We start from the raw sequence: 15,900 nt of genomic DNA, 5'->3' as shown, positions 1-15,900 counted from the left end.
AAAAGCCAGACTATATTTTCTCTGACACCTTTGAGATACAAATGGACAGGCAGTTTGGCTGTGAGGGACTCCATGGCTGGTGCCGAGCACAGCTGCTTTGTCATCTTTTGGGGCTGAATAACCTAGTTGCATTCTGTGTACCTGGCAGGCTTCTCCTGAAGGGCTCAGGGCAGGTGTATCCCTGCCCATGTCCAGGCTCATGACACCAGGTGTGCTGTGCAGCCCTAAAGTCGATGGTGCAGTGAGTGGCAGCTATCCGAGGTGTCACAAGATCCACAGAAGGAAATGGGAATCAATCACAGTGTTGTAGCAAGGTATGGCCCCCAAAATACCTCCTGATCCTAGATTAGCCCAATTGATTAGGGTTTTCATGTTCTGGGACATTTCTCCCTTTTGCCCCAGGCAGGCTGGTAACAGGAGCAGGGAACACCTCTGCTCTTGGGGTCCTGTCCTTCTGGCCTGCCTCTGCCCAGCTAGGCAAGGGGGTGAGAACAGCTTTTAGGATGCTGGCAGGCCAAGCACCTTTGTGTAGGGCTTTCAGAGGTGCTGCTGGAAACAAGATGATGCAGGGAGGGGATGAAAGGTCAGTAGGGACCTCACCCCTGCCATCTCCCTGGGGCCGGGCCATGCCGCAGCTGAGGTGTGAGTGAGGATAATGGCAGTGGCAGAGAGACCATGGCCATTCTCCCCTCCTGTTGGGTAGAGCACGGTAAGAGCAATGAGTTCCCTCCCCAGCTCTCTGCTGCGAGCAGCACAGACACCCTTCCTGCAGCTCGGCGCTCCTTGTTCATTACCATCTCCTTACCTCCACACCTGTTTGATATTACATATTCAGTTTGGAAATACTGTCCTTTTTGTCCCCTTTTACACCATCTGTTGACACAATCCCGTGTGTGTGCGTCTGGGTAGGATCCAGCTGGCACACGCAGGAGGTGAACACATTCCCATCTCCCGAAATCGCTGATTCAGGGAGGGGAGGCGGGGGACACGCACACGCTCCAGAGCCCCGCACCCCGAGAGCGCCGCAGCTGAGCAGCCTCTCGCTGCCCTCCGCGGCAGTGCCAGGCGTTATCCATGCACAGCCATCCTCCGAGCCCCGCCTGCCCTCCCCGCGCCCCCGACGTGCCTGCTGTAATCAGGGGAACAATGGCAGAGGCAGAGTGCCCGGCACAAAGACAACAGCTGCACTCCCGGGTCAGGCTTTGCAGCCTCCCCGCACAATGGCCATGTGTAACCCCATCCCACTGCCCGCCTCGGAATAATTTATTTATAGATGCAATATCTCTTTCACTGGCCTATTTAAGAATGTCTTCTCATAAATGCATGGAAATTGAAATTATTCTCTGCTTCTCCCCCAAAAGATTAAGGTATCTGTTCCATATAGATAAATAGCGCAGTTTTGGAGGGGAAAAGGGAGAAAAGATGTTGGAATATGTGCAATAAAGGATGAGGAGAAGTTAATTAATTGTGATGTGTGCATTTAAAAAATTAAATATCTTTCATTATTTGTGTCTTTGTGATAATAGGCACATGTTTAAAAATAGGAAAGAAATATTGAAGTCAGGGGCAAAACCCCCCTCCTAGGCAATGAATGCTAGTCTTTCCTCTGCGAGAGATGACTGGTTGCCTCTTTGGTAATAAAACCTCTTTCAGCCTCTCAGACTGTAAGCATGAGCATCTGCTTAGGACAGAGAATTTTCTACCATCCAGGAGACAGTGAATCATCTCTCACATGAAAATATGGTTGGTTCAGCACACTGCTTGCTTCTCTTAAATACAGCATATGCAGCCTATGTATCATCTAAATGTGTAGTGTAACACAAGATCAGAAATGAGGACAGTCTCTGAGACCTCTAAAAATAACTAAAACCAGAAAAAAGTTTCAATACCCTCCATATTTTTAATGATAACTCTCTAATTAATTGTTTTCTTTATTTTCAATACAACTAAGTTACATTTTATTTGTCTAAATACTGATCTCTGAATGCAAACAAGTAGTAGCTTGGTGACAGCACTTTCCTATGTTAAAGGAATTGTTTTAAGGATCAGGAACCTGGAGCACTCCATCCATGTTTCGTGTGTGTATGAACATATCTGTGTAAGGAAAACATGACAAGACAGTCTCCAAATAGGAAAAAGCTCTGGTGCTGCTAAACACTCTCCAGACACCTCCATCAGATTTAAAATCTCCTCGTGGTATGAAACACACTTTATTGGTGACTCTGGAAGGATTTTTTTTAAATGAAAACCATCATATATAATATTATCATGAATTCACTATAAAGTGTACTGAAAAAAACGCATGGCCTCTTTATATCATCCTCTTCTCCATCCCCTGCAGTCCACAGGAAAAGCCTCATGACTGGCAGCTGTTTGACTGCCCTATTATCTGAGCCTGCGTCCAGTCTGGCTAATTACAGTCACTGATTACTAAACACTGAGCAGCACTGTCACCTGCCTTAGCCTGACAGGATTATACCATCTGTGCCACATGGCCAGGGTATGGAAAGCTGGTGAAAGGTCACAAAAAGGGGCAAATAACCCTTAATGGGAGGTAAATGTATGTTTACAGACGTGACAGCTGACTGTCATTAGAGTATATATACTATTCACAGCTGAAGATACTTCTCAAGGAAGAATAAGGGGCATACGAAGTGTGGCTTTGTCAGACTGTTGGGTTTTTTTCTGCTCCCAAAATAGGTGTCATTCACTGGGAAGAGACCAAATACACTTCTGTCAGACACACTGAACTAACACAGGACCAAACGTTTTCCCTCCTTACCTCCCCAGACCTTGTCTGCCCAGCAGCGGCAGACAGCTGAGAAAACCTGATCTAGTGAAGCTGGTGCAAGCCTTTGTGCAGGTGAACTGTCTGCTTTAAAGGAGTTTGTTGGATCTACTTGGTTTGTGTTCACAGAGGCACCAAAATTAACTGCACTGGGTAATGAAGACTGGGCTACTCTCAGGGAGCAGTGCAAGAGCCATAAGCAGAGGGTCCCCCCTCTCCAATATCCTGCTCCTCTCCATATCTTGCCTCCTCCTACCTGCAGTGCTTGCACGAACATTGCTTCTTCCTGCACCTCTTCTCTCACCAACACCTGCATGCTTGTACCTGCCCTCTGCTCTGCCCAAGGCTCTCTTATGGCTGTTGCTTTTCTTCCCCTGCTTGCTAGAAAGTCTTCTCTCTTTTCCCAAGTACATGCGACAATGCACCCTTTTCACAGAAATCTTCAGGTATTACTGCTTCCTCGTTTTATGTCTCCATGAATTTAGGTTATGGCTCTCCAAAGAGTATTTTGCAACTTCTATGTATCTGGGCTGAGCCCTCCTGAGGTCAGAGAGGCATAGTGTTTATTCACTGCCTTGTTGGATCATTACAGCTCAAATCGGATCCCTCCTACACCTTGGAAGTTATTTAAGTTATCCTGAAATCACCATAATTTGTTGGCTTGGAATTTTTTTTTCTTGCTTACACCAGTCTCTGGAGGATTTTGTAGGCAATATACACCCAAGAGCACCCATAAAGTGGCCTAAATTTGACAGTATATGCCTCTGGATCCCCTCAGGTTGTCCAGGGCTATTATCTGTGGAGAGGATGGTGACACAAAGTCTGACATGTTCTCACAGTGGTCAGTCTTCTGTTATCAGCTGCTCAGTGAGTTCCACCATCGCCTGCTGTGGCCACTCCCCTAGGTTTGGGTTGTAGTCTGGTGGGTAGGGAGCATCCTCCTTCTTGCTGTATTCTGCTTGAAATACGCAGATATTGTAGCCAGAAAAACAAGCAGTCTGTGTAACTGGAAGTGATTTATTTCAGCTAAGTCGTGGTGTCACACGCTTACTACCTTACTTTTGTTCTCCCTGGGTTTCTTGCCTAGATATTCTCTTTTTCTGTCAAATTTGTATTATATTTCTCCAGTTGTGTTCAATTTGTCTGGTCATTATTTACCAGGTATTTTAGTGTGTGATTCTAAGATAGATGTTTGACTGAAAAAATTTACTATAAATGGCCTTGCATACATCAATTCACACCTTAAAGAAAAGCACATGAATCCCCAAAAAGTGCATATATGTCATAACTGAAGCAGTCCTACATTTAATGGAGTGTAATCTTCTCAGAAATCAAAATATAATTTATTTCATGTCAAGTAGGTGTCCAACACTTGACAGCCACTGAGTACAGGAATTTTTCAAAAGGTATCAAATCAGAGTGTCTAATGCTTTGAGTTTTCATAGCTGATCTGTGTGGTTTTCCAATAGTTGCTCTGTTTTGGTTTTTGTTTTTGTTTTTCTGGTGAGTTCTTTAAAATTGAGCTCAGGAGCAGACACATTCAAAAAGCATCTTCGTATACACCTGTGTGTACATGTGCACATTCACTAGTCTGCCAGTGGAGTCAGACACTGACATTTCCTGGGTGGCATCACCATCCAGGCTGGGACTGGGATACTGGAGCAGAGGTGTGCAGTGATGATCCAGAGCACTGGATGCATCAAGAGCAACAGGATGAAATTCAGTGGTACAAAGCATGTTTTCAACCAGTGCTGAGACTTGGAAAGTCAAAAGGAGCACAATTAGGGTGTGCTGGTAGGCTTTGTTCTTTGGGGTACCACTGAAGTGCTGTAGCTGTGGAAATGCAAGGTTGATTCTGAGACACACCATTTCCAGGGCAGACAGAGAAGTACTTTTAACTCATTTGGTTACCAACAGTTTTCCTTTTGCCTCCTGACCCTCCTCTTGGTGAAAACAGGCAGGGCTGGTGCTGCCTGCAAGCCTGGTCAGCCATGCCCAGAGCAGATAAAAGCAAGCTGAAGAAGGTATGGAAAGCACTTCCTTGGATGAACAGGGGACCTGGCAGCTTAATTTGAGAGAGACAGCTTAGGGAGTGTAGCTCATTTAGCTCCTCAAGACAAATGCTGAGAGAGAAAAAGATGTGATTGCTCACTCTAAATTTATCAGCAGAGGCAAATGCCAGAGAGGGAGAGGAACTATTTAAGGTGAAGGACAATGTTGGCCTAAGAACAAATGAGTGCAATCTGGCTATGAATAAATTTAGGCTGAAAATTAGGAAAGGGTTTCTAACTATCAGAGAAGTGAGTTCTCAGCTTTTTAATAGGAATTCAAGAAACCCAATTCCTATTCAGTTTAATTTGATAAGATTATTAAAAAGCTGCCTGTGATAGGAGGGAACCAGTCTATGGCTTACAAAGTCTCCTCCATCTCTGAGCACTGATGGATACAGGTTGACTTGACTGGAATTATATTAAGAATTTTCAAAAGTCAAGGCTCAAAATTATCAAGAGAGTGTTACAAATTTTTGATTATTTGGACTGTAACGTCTCCTCTGTATTTCTCTGCCTTTTCTATGCACCTGTGAAACATGGAGGATAATTCCACCCCTCCTCCTCATTTAATCACACTGGGGTATTATGAAAACACCCTCACTGTGGTATTATGAAAATACACTATTTACTGTTTGTGTAGCACTCAGGAGTGCTGTGAGGAGGAGTACCAAAGGAAAAAAAAGCTAATCTGAAATTAATAATTTTGGCTTCACAGCTAGGTTTGAATTACATCTAGTAAATCATGCCTAGGGCAACACACTGAGTGAGAAGAAAATAAAATATTGAATAGTTGCTCATTAAGTGAACACCAGCTATTCCGTGAACTGAATGAGGCAGAGTCCCATGGAAAATACAGTATGTGATTTTGTAATTGAAGATTACAAGAGCGCTGAATTAAGTTTTCACAAGCTTTTCCTTATGCCTTTCCAGCATCAAGGATCTGGACAACCAGGGGATCAGGCCCAGCCAGCATGTGTTAATGAAAGGCAGGTCTTGCTGGACCAACTTGATCTCCTTCTATGACAAGGGGACCTACTTAGACACTGCAGTGCTGGACTGAGTCCAGAGAAGGGCACTGGAGTGGGTGAAGAGTCTGGAGCACAATTCCTATGAGGATCAGCTGAGGCATATGGGGTTGTTTAACCTTGGGAAAAAGAAGGCTTGGGGTGGGACCTTATTGCTCTCTGCAGCTACCTGAGACGAAGCTGTAGTGAGGTGAGGGATGATTCTCCTCTCAGGTAAAAAGTGAGAGGTCCTCAAGCTGAACAACAGGAGCATCTGATTACATATTTAGGGAAATATCTTCACTGGAAGGGTTGTCAAGTGTTGGAACAGAGTGCCCAGGGAAGTGGTGGAGTCACTATCCCTTGAAGTACTTGAAAGAGATGCAGCTCTAGTGCTCAGGGACATGATTTAATGGAGGACTTGGCAGTACTGGGTTAACAGTTGAACTCGAGGATCTTAGAGGTTCTTTTCAACCTCAGTAATTCTGTGATTCTGTGAATAGCCACCCACCCTCCTATCTCGCCAGCCTGTGTGCAGGGAGATGCTCTGGAGTGCACTGTGTGAATACGCCCCACAGTACTCTGCCCTTGGCACAGGCAGCTGCAGAAGAATGGGAGGGTTGCACCAGCTCACCCACAATCAGCCTCTCAGAGCCAGGGAGAGAATAGTGTTCTGTCTTGTGGAGAAATTGGAAGTTTATTTCGTCCCAGCTTGGAACTCATCCCGTCTCTAGAAATTCTGTGTAAATGCAAGTTGGAGGAGTGATTAAAATCTTAACTGTTGAGCCAAGAAGATTGGGTAGCCCAGGCAAACTACCTTCACTGTGAATTTTGAGGTGTAGCTGGCTTAGAATGTGAAGCTCAGACTATGGGTGTCATATGAGGACTACCAGACAGGCTGCCAAGGAGGAGCAGGTACAGTCCCAAGATCCCATGTCCATTTCAAACCTTGCACTTCCCTTGAAGGCAGGAGTTTGGAACAAAGGTTGAAGATATCAATGAGGGAGCAAACTTTCTGTCATTATTTTTCAAGCAATTCTCAGCACAATGGGTCATACATGAAGTAAATGTCAACAGACCATCATGGATAAGGTGAGTTTTGGCTGCAGCAGGGAGAGCTGCCACTGAATAGGTGGCTGCCAGTAGCTCTCCACTGGGCACACAAATACTGATATCAGTGTGTATGGCTTTATTCTAGCTGGAGTGTCTGGCTTGCCACCATCAAATGCTGAAACAAAATCTTGCTATTTTTAAAATAGCTTTGATATAAAGGTCAAACTACTAACATGTGTAGTGAGTTTGAGCCCCTCTGTTTTTTTGCACCTGATGTCTTCCTCAGCTGGTTCCCAGAGTGAGGATGCTCACCTCTTACTGGACACTGTGTTTTCAAAGTGGGCACTAACAAAGCAATCAGCACTAACAAAATCTTGGCCAGTTCTGAAAATCAAATTCCTCAAAAGTTATCCAAGAAGCATATATTTCTCAGCCTTGGGAAACAGTATGATTTATAGGTTCACCCAGAATACTTGGCTGGATATTTTCTATTTGAATTAATGCAAAGGAGTCTGGTGTGACTGTATGTACTATACAAAGGCAGACACACCCCATATTTAAAATATTCCTGATTTACTGCAGTCAACCATATTTTCATGTTTGTTTGTCATGGCATGCATGTCTGCAATTATGTGCTGATGGCACATTCTTACTAACTGAAAATATTATCAAAAAATACAGAGCTATCTCTAGATGCAGACCTTGTTTATGACAGCAGTGTTTGCTATTGAATCACAAGCCACAGAAAGCAGTGATTTGCACAAGAACATCTAATGCATAAGAAGTGTGCTGAACACTACCTTGGCACAGGAAGAGGGAAGGAAGAAAAACAAATTCATCTCAGTAGTGGTTAAACGATAGTGCAAACCAGTAATTACGTGTAAATTATGACCTTGCCCCCTTACAGTCAGCTCCTCAGTAAACATGACTGCTTTTAATTTCCATGCCCTCAGCGATAAAAGTCACTGTTTTCAGACTAAGTTAAATTCTTTTCTTCAGCTTATTTTTTTCAATGAAAATATGTTTTTTACATCAAAACCTTAAATGAAATGCTAGGCTTTTTAATATTTAAGGGATTATAATTGAAATATAAAACTGGTGGTAAAATATTAGCTTTTATAAATTTCACTCTCTTCCTTTAAGCTTTTCTATCATTAAAAGGCATTCCTTACAAGTTTAAAGTTTAGTCTTTTAAACATACATATTTTTTCTTTTTTTTTTTTCGACATTCTGTGATGTTTCCAAAGCTGAAGAAATGTTGAAAACTTGTAGAAAATAATGTGATGAAAGAAATGGATGCTTTTCATGTAATGTACACGGAAATAAAAAAAAAAAACTACAGAAAGAATGTGGGAGAAAAATGGGAAAGAAGCACTCAAAATTACTTTTTAAAAAATACAGGTTAAGAGTACATTTTAAAAAGTAATGGAGAATCTCACTGAACTAGAAGTGACTAAATTAATGGAACTTATTTCCATTTTTTAATATTTCTAAATTTTTTATATTTCTTTAAACAATAAGAGGAAAATAAGAACTGAACCCCAGAGCTTGCATATTATCATGCATTTCAGTGTGACAAACTGTATCTACACACAATTATGTGCTATCAGTTGCTGAAGTGGAATTCATTATTTCCTACCTTAAGCTGTCCTATAAATTTGCTCTGCACTGTTAAGCAGATATCAAGTTCCGCCTAGAGATAGAAACACTGCTGATGAGCAAAGGAGATCTTAATAGCTAAGTTTGTTGATGCTTCTATTAAACTCAAGAAACATTGTGAAGAAAAGACAGAAATCATTCTTCCATGAGGAGTCACGTTGCATTTTCTCAGCATTTCCTCTCTAATGTCCTTGTGAAGCACCGAGATGGGGTCGTGGTTTCAGTTCCCTGGCATGGGTTGATGCAGAGCATATTTTGATGCAGAATTGCCTAGAGCTAATCTCCTTGCACTGGACAGTCCTAAGGGTCATTATGATGTCTCTTGGGTAACCTGGGTGCTTCAGTGGCCTTACCTGCATCGTGCTCTCCTGAGGTTTCTAGTGGCACATCCACTGATGGCTGGAGAAGTTTCTGCCCGACCCACTATGCTAATTCTTCCCAGGGAACTTCTCTGGGATCTCTGTGGGCTTGGCAAGTGCCAGGGCAGCACAGAGATGTGCCAGAGGATGCATTGACACATTCCCATGGAGCTGCTCCCCATCCACGCTGGTGATGACTGCAGGTCGGTGAATTGTAACCCCCTGTTTGAGACACAATGTGAGTCAACAGCTCCACCACAGCAGGGTTGGAGGCTTTTGTGGATAGATGGGATTTAAATAATTGGCAGGGGGAGGAATGAGACCTGACTTAACTTGATTAAAGAGGAATACTAGCTCAACTCTGTGCATATGAAATGCTGTTCACTGATGTTTTGTCTGCTAAAATCAGAAACGGCTTTACTCCTATGACCTACCTGGAGTTTGGACACTTTTTTTCCACTAAGACACACCTTTAAATGCATTGCAAATATCAGCAAACTCAGTTTCACAATAGGAGTTTCTGCTGGCAGGCAGACTGAATCTTCAGTTTTTGGATGAGGAAATAAGGCAGGATTGGTGACTGGCTCCAGGCCACATCCCCATGTCTGCGTGGCACTGGGAAGCCCTGTAGAAAGACATCCAGGCTAGCACGGATTTATATCAGAATGGGGCTCCACCCTGGCTAATTAGTCTGCTGCTGGGGAGCAAGGTCTATCCAGCAGGGCAGAATGCTTTGTTAATGCAATCCTACCTCCAGATGCTTCATGTGGGGATCCCGTGGCCAGTCTGCAAAATGCTTCTCCAGCTCAATGACTTCATGAAGAATGAAGTGCTTGGTGGCTCGAGGATAGCATTTATGAGAACAAGTCTCTTGCAGCTGTACGCAGAGCTGAGAGCTCAGTACTCCTTTATTTTTGTTTTATTTTGATTTATTTATTCAATATTTGTTTATTTATAATCGAGCAACCACAACAAAAACAAAGAGATTAAATAAAAGGATCCAATCCCTAAAAATATGCAACTGTAGTTCATGACAGTGTAGTTCCAACAGGGAAGTCAGGAACTTGCTGTGACTCAGTGGCTGATTGTAAACTAAAACATAGGGAGGGAGTGCCTGACTCAGCAGATGCCGGAGCCTTCAAAGGGATTAGAGCTGTTGCCAAGGAGCTCCACCCTTTTTTTTCCTCTTTAAATGTGTCTTAAGTTTCTTATTCTTGCGTTACATTATATATAAAAAGCATGTATGCTATTGAATTGGCACATCCAGAATAGGGAGCACTTACACAGTCAGATTTTCCCAAAGGATTGCAATTTGATTTGATCTGCATATGCACACCATTTCATCACTGCAGAATTTCTTCCCTAGAATTAATATCCCCCACCCCCCTCCAGATTTATAAGCACAGTAGATGCAAACATTTCAAAAGAGGTACTCTAAAAAAACCCCACCAACCAAAGTCTTCACCAAAAAAAATATTTGCATTCTGAGCACACCTGCAAACCCCTTGGACCACAACTTCAAGTCCCCTGACACACCTCTAGAGCTGCTGTATCACTGTGGCTCCTTTGGGAGATTGCTCTTGGGAGCCTTCTCCATTGCAAGATGAATTGCTTTCTAGGGGGCTAAGACATCTCCCCATGCCAGGTACCATTTCATAACTTCTGCCTCTGTGTAACCTTTTAAACTGAAAAGATAAAAATGCAGGGAGTCGGCCTATGCTTAAAAAGTTTTGCTGGCATGGCAGTAGTATAATTACAACAGTAAAATCCCTACTGTGAGTTCAGTCCTACCATCAAAAGGCCTTTTTGTTGTTATAATGTAATCTGTTCAGCAAAGTGGTTTAATTCCTACCAGCAAAACAACTTTTTTTTTGCTGGTATAAGCTGTTTCTCTGCACAGGGTGTTGGCTGTGGCAGGGCCAGTGCTGTACCTCCCTCAAGTGCTGATGTGCCCAGAGGATGAGCTACCCTTTTCCAGCTCTCAGGGCTGAGGCATTTGATGCACCAAAGGGATTAGAAGGTGTGTGATGAGTGTAGGGTCAAAAGGGAATTTCAATACACCTTTCAGTCTGGCTCCTTTGCATAAGCCCTTTATATTTTTTAATCCATGTCTTTACTCTTCAGATTTGTTGGCCAGGGCTGAGCTGGGTTGCCTACATAAGCCAGCACAATTTCTGACACTGAAGGCACGTTTGGACTGATACTGAGAAAAACAATGTTTTTTTTCCACAGGACTGTGAACTAACTCCTCAGGTTTAATGTTCTCTTCTCTCAGCCCATCACTTTTGGAAAAAAATTTGTTTGAATCCAGCTGTGGCTTTCCATATACATAAATATACTGAATGTCACCTACCAGGCTGTGGTGGCTTGGTGACAGCTGATGCAAGGTGCCACCAGAGAAATGCAGATGCTTAAATGGGGTTTCACACTTACTCTGGCTCCACCCCTCAGTCCTTCCCTGCTGTTTTTTTGTGGGGGCAGTGCACAAGTTTGCACATGGCAGATCAAGGATGGGATTTATGTGCCCTTCCTGTCACCCTGTCCTTCCCAGGGGTGGGAACTGGGGCTGGGTGGTTCACAGGGCAGCAACTGATCAGAACATGGATAACATCTCTCTGATCCTATCCCTTACCCCATGAGGAAAGGCACAGCCATACAGGGTTTAAGGCTTTTTCATAAATATATGCGGCATGTTTGTTTTTACCCACATTTCATCAGTTTTTATTTTAGTCTAATTTCAATATTCTGTGGGATTGATGCCAGAAATAATAAAATGCAGCAATAAGCAGTATATTCTCTTAGCCAGCACAACCATTGACTATTTTGGGTTTTTTTTAGTACTTAAGAAACAAATGCTTCAACCTGTTTTATCAAACTGCCTGGCCCTCCCATGGCAGATCACTGGAGCCATTTTCAGGGTATCACATGCCAAAAAAAGCAGGGACAATCTGGAAGGAACAGGTGTATTGGCTTCTGTTGCTGCTTGAAGGAGTAAACACCTAATTTGCTGTTCCCACAAAGGAGGTAAACATTTAGTTCACAAAAAGTTTTCCTCCCTCTGAGAAAGTCCCGTTGGTGTCGACCTAAATAAATTCCAGAAGTCAATATTTTTTTTATAAGAGGTTTCCTTCTCTCTATGGCACACTATTTTGCATTGCAACTGCTTGTAAAGAGAAAAGTTTTTTGCAAGCAGGCTGGACATTTTACTCTCTAGGGTGGTTTTGGCTGGAAGGAGCTGTGCTGAGGTTCAGCAGTTTGGGCTGACCTTGCTGCTGGTGTGCTTTGGGCTTGCTGTTCTCCTCAGGTGCTTTCCAGGACACATACTTCAGTCCACACTCTTCCCAGGATGAGGGAAGATAGAATAAAAAGTAAATTGTGCTGCTGATGAAAAGAAGAGGTGATGGAGTGTTTGAAGAGCTATCTTTTGAAGACTCTAGGAGTAACACCACTTTGGAAGACCTAACAGGCCCGGTGGAGATTTATGCAAGGCTACTGTGTAAATCTGCATGTGCTCCGTGTATGTCTAGTGAGGCACCTGAACTGAGCCCAGAATCCCCACCCTGCCTACCTCATGTCCCCTCTCCACTAAATTCGGATTCTCAGACTGGGGGCAACTTCTTAGGAAGACTGAAGAAAAGCAGGATTTGGATCTGGGGCTGTGGGCACTGTGCCAGAACAAAACCAACAAAAAGAACACTATCAGTAAATTGCTCTTTTGCTTTGCTTGTTGAATACGAGTCTGACCATTTTTATCCTGGTAGCTCTTTGTCTTAGATTTCTTAAACTCCAAAAACGCTTCATTCATACTTTTAGAATACCATGGTATCTCCAAGTTAACTACTTTCATGTCTTCAAATATATTTTTATTTGTTTCTTTTCAGATTATGAGATTACTTCTTTGAGCTGAAAACAGGGCCAGAAGTCTACAGGGTTGTACCTTAGCAGTACCTTTCAAAATCAGAGTTCTCATGAAACCTGACTTGCAGCAGCTGTTTTGGTTTGAGGTTTTTTAAAAATTTTTTTAAATCTGATTGATATCTAGCTCTTATCTATTCTCCACAGTGTATTTTTAATTCTTTAGAGTGTATCTGCAACAATTGAGTCTTTCCGAGGTTTGCATTCAATTTCCAAATTGTACATCTGCAGCTGAAAAATAAGCTCTGTATTTCTGTGGTAAAATGGGGTTTGCCAGGTCCCTTCAGAAGCGACAGCAGTTTTGTGGTTTGTTTCAGTTAACGTGGGCTCGTGAACCCTTGGGTGCCCTCACTGTGTGCACAGCTGCCTTTCCTGGATGAGTGGATAGGTGCAAGGGTTCGGGGATTTTTCTGATGGGTGTTTTTTTGGTTTTGGTTTGTTTTTTGGTCTTCTTTTGTTTTTGTTTTTTTTTTTTAATAACACCTGCAGAGCAGTGGAGAACTCTCTGGTTTCTGGTTTTGGCCACGTGATTGTAAAACAACTCTGCCAATACCATCCTTCAGGACATCTGGGAATGACTGTGTTTTCCACCCGCTGTTCAAGTTGCTCAGTTTTAGAGCTCTGTGTTCTGCTGTTCAGACTCTTGGAGGGTATTTATTATGTCCACTGGACACTTTTCACAAGCTTGTTGTTTAGACAGTTGAATTATGGATGGTGATTTTTTTGTAGGCCGGGATCTCAGGGTGTTCTTGTACTTGTCTCATCTGTGTTGGAGAAGGTATGTTACAGATGGCTGGATCATTGATGTGGTCAGTCTGTGCACCTTTTTTTTTCCCTCCAAGAGATAATATTTCTTTTAAATTACCTTTTTTTAGTTTTAGCCTAGCATTTTCCAATGCTGCTTAGACTCTCTTAGCTTGCCTCTCTTCCTGAAATCATGCATCTCCTTATACCGTCCAAATTTCTTACGTTTTTTCAAGTGAAATACTTGTTTTCAAGTTAGAGTTTGCAGAGACAGGGTCTCCCTGTGGGAGTGTTGAACGTGTGCAGTTTTCAGGAGGGTTTCTGAGGAGCACCTGCCAGAGCCCTGCCACTGCCCTGCCCCATGAGACAGACTGGGGCTCAGCATCACACCTCTCCACAATGGTGCTCTCTGTGGGTGGGGTGCATTCACTTTTTAAAAATTTATACATTTCCTTCAAAGCAGGTATTCAGTTTCTCTTGCAGTGACACCAAATGAAAGCTTGTTTCGTTTCTTTTGCCTTCATCTATTTAGCACCTACTCCTGCTTTGGCCTGGAAGAAAGAGAAGTCGCCCAAGGGTGAATTGCTGTCTGACTACTTTTCCAGTTGTCACTGAAGTCCTTGTCCTGGGAAGATACTTTTGATCTCCTTCTCATCAGTTCTTCACTGGAATTATGCTCCCTCTCATTTTTATCCCACTGATGTTTCCTTTTTCTTTAAAAAATGGTTACTTATCTGTACCTTTATCTGCATAGTCCTTTACTGAGGAACAGTTACTCTCTCTTATACAATATTCTTCTAGTATTTCTGTAATTTCTCTTAAATTGTTTGAGGTTTTTTTTCATTTCAATATTAAATTGCACAGAGCTATGACCTAGCCCCAGAGGAGACTCACTAGAAACATTGCTGTCTCTCTGTTTCTGTATAACTTTCAAAACTATCAAAGAACTAACGTCCTTTCTCACTTAACCATGTGAACCTGGGTTTGATTTTTCTCATGCTTATGTGACTCAGTGCTGAATATCTTAGAAAAATTCAGGATTTTTTTTCCAGTGGTGTAGGCTTTATTAAGAAAACTTCCAGTGTTTGAAATTTATCAATATTGTTTGCTACTATCTGCTTTCCATAAACCTGTTGTTTGTTATTACCTCTACTATTAGCCTTAAACTCAGATCTTTTGTCTGCTCTTCTGTGGTGCTCCTGGGGTTTCTGTCAGAGCAGGAGGAGGGCCCAATTGTTCCTGCAATCATTGGAGTAGCATCAGTCCTCTGCCAGGTAGCTGCAACTTAATGACTGCTCTGCTGAAAACCAATATTAAAGGTCTGATGACCTTCTCCACCAGCTTTTAACACTTTGAGACTACAAGTTAGCTGGACCAGTTAATTTCCATATGTTTAACCTTTTGTACCTTGATTTCACTTGAGTATTTCTGCCTCTGCTGCTAACCTTTCTACAGTTCTTAATGGTAAACTGATAAGTATTTGTTGCTCTCAGCTTTCAGTCCTTTAAGATTATTATCCATATTTATAAGGTTGTTTTATCTCTTTTTTCAAGCAGATTGATATGTTAATCACACTATTTTGTTCATTGGATTGTTTGTTATATATATGTAGTGTATATATCTATATATGTATACAGTGTATATATCTATATATATTTATGTGTAATAAAATCTATTTATTATGATCTTTTTCATCTCTTTTCTTGAATATTTCCCAGCTATAATTGATTCTTTTTGTTTAAATTTCCTCTTCCAGGTGATTTTGTGCATAACAATTCCCAGCTTTGTGAATCTGGAACTTTCAAAGAGCTAAACCTATAATTCTGTTTGCACATAATTACATCTGTTAAATGGTCTAAGCAACAGTCAATTCCTGTTCTCTGATCAGTTTTTCTGTGGCAGAATTCCTTTCATGTGGATACAATTTGTTCTGAGTGTGGAAAGCGACATACAGAATGTCTTCAGGACACTTGTGTGTTGTGGCCTGAGACACGCAGCACATTGCTCTCTGCAGTCTGTTGGTGCAGATTTTGGTCGTGTCGTGGTTTCACCCCAGCCAGCAGCCAAGCCCCACACAGCCACTCACTCACTGCCTCACCAGAGGGATCTAGAAACAATCAGAAAGGTAAAAGCTGGAAAACTCGTGGGTTGGGATAAAGACAGTTCAATAGGGAAAACAAAAGCCACACAAAGAAAAACAAGGAATTAATTCACTGCTCCCCATGGACAGCATGCTCGGCCGTCTCCAGCAAAGCAAGGCTGCATCACACATGACAATGACTTGGGGAGACAAGCACCATAACTCCAAATGTCCCCACTTCCTCCTT

The 15,900-nt window shown here is 42.5% G+C and overlaps 1 long non-coding RNA gene across 1 annotated transcript; it reads left to right on the top strand.

The window, feature by feature from the left end:
* Window positions 1-6,438: 6,438 nt before the first annotated feature.
* On the top strand, window positions 6,439-15,258 carry LOC148223889 (uncharacterized). The gene is made up of 3 exons (XR_015803030.1): window positions 6,439-6,758; window positions 6,877-6,935; window positions 14,106-15,258. It is a non-coding gene; the product is annotated as an uncharacterized LOC148223889 (long non-coding RNA).
* The last annotated feature ends 642 nt before the right edge of the window (window positions 15,259-15,900 follow it).

Source organism: Sturnus vulgaris, chromosome 4 (assembly GCF_052056855.1).
Source record: "Sturnus vulgaris isolate bStuVul1 chromosome 4, bStuVul1.hap1, whole genome shotgun sequence".
Taxonomy (NCBI): domain Eukaryota; kingdom Metazoa; phylum Chordata; class Aves; order Passeriformes; family Sturnidae; genus Sturnus; species Sturnus vulgaris.
Note: the sequence above shows the minus strand (reverse complement) of the source record. Positions and strands in the feature narration are given on the sequence as shown.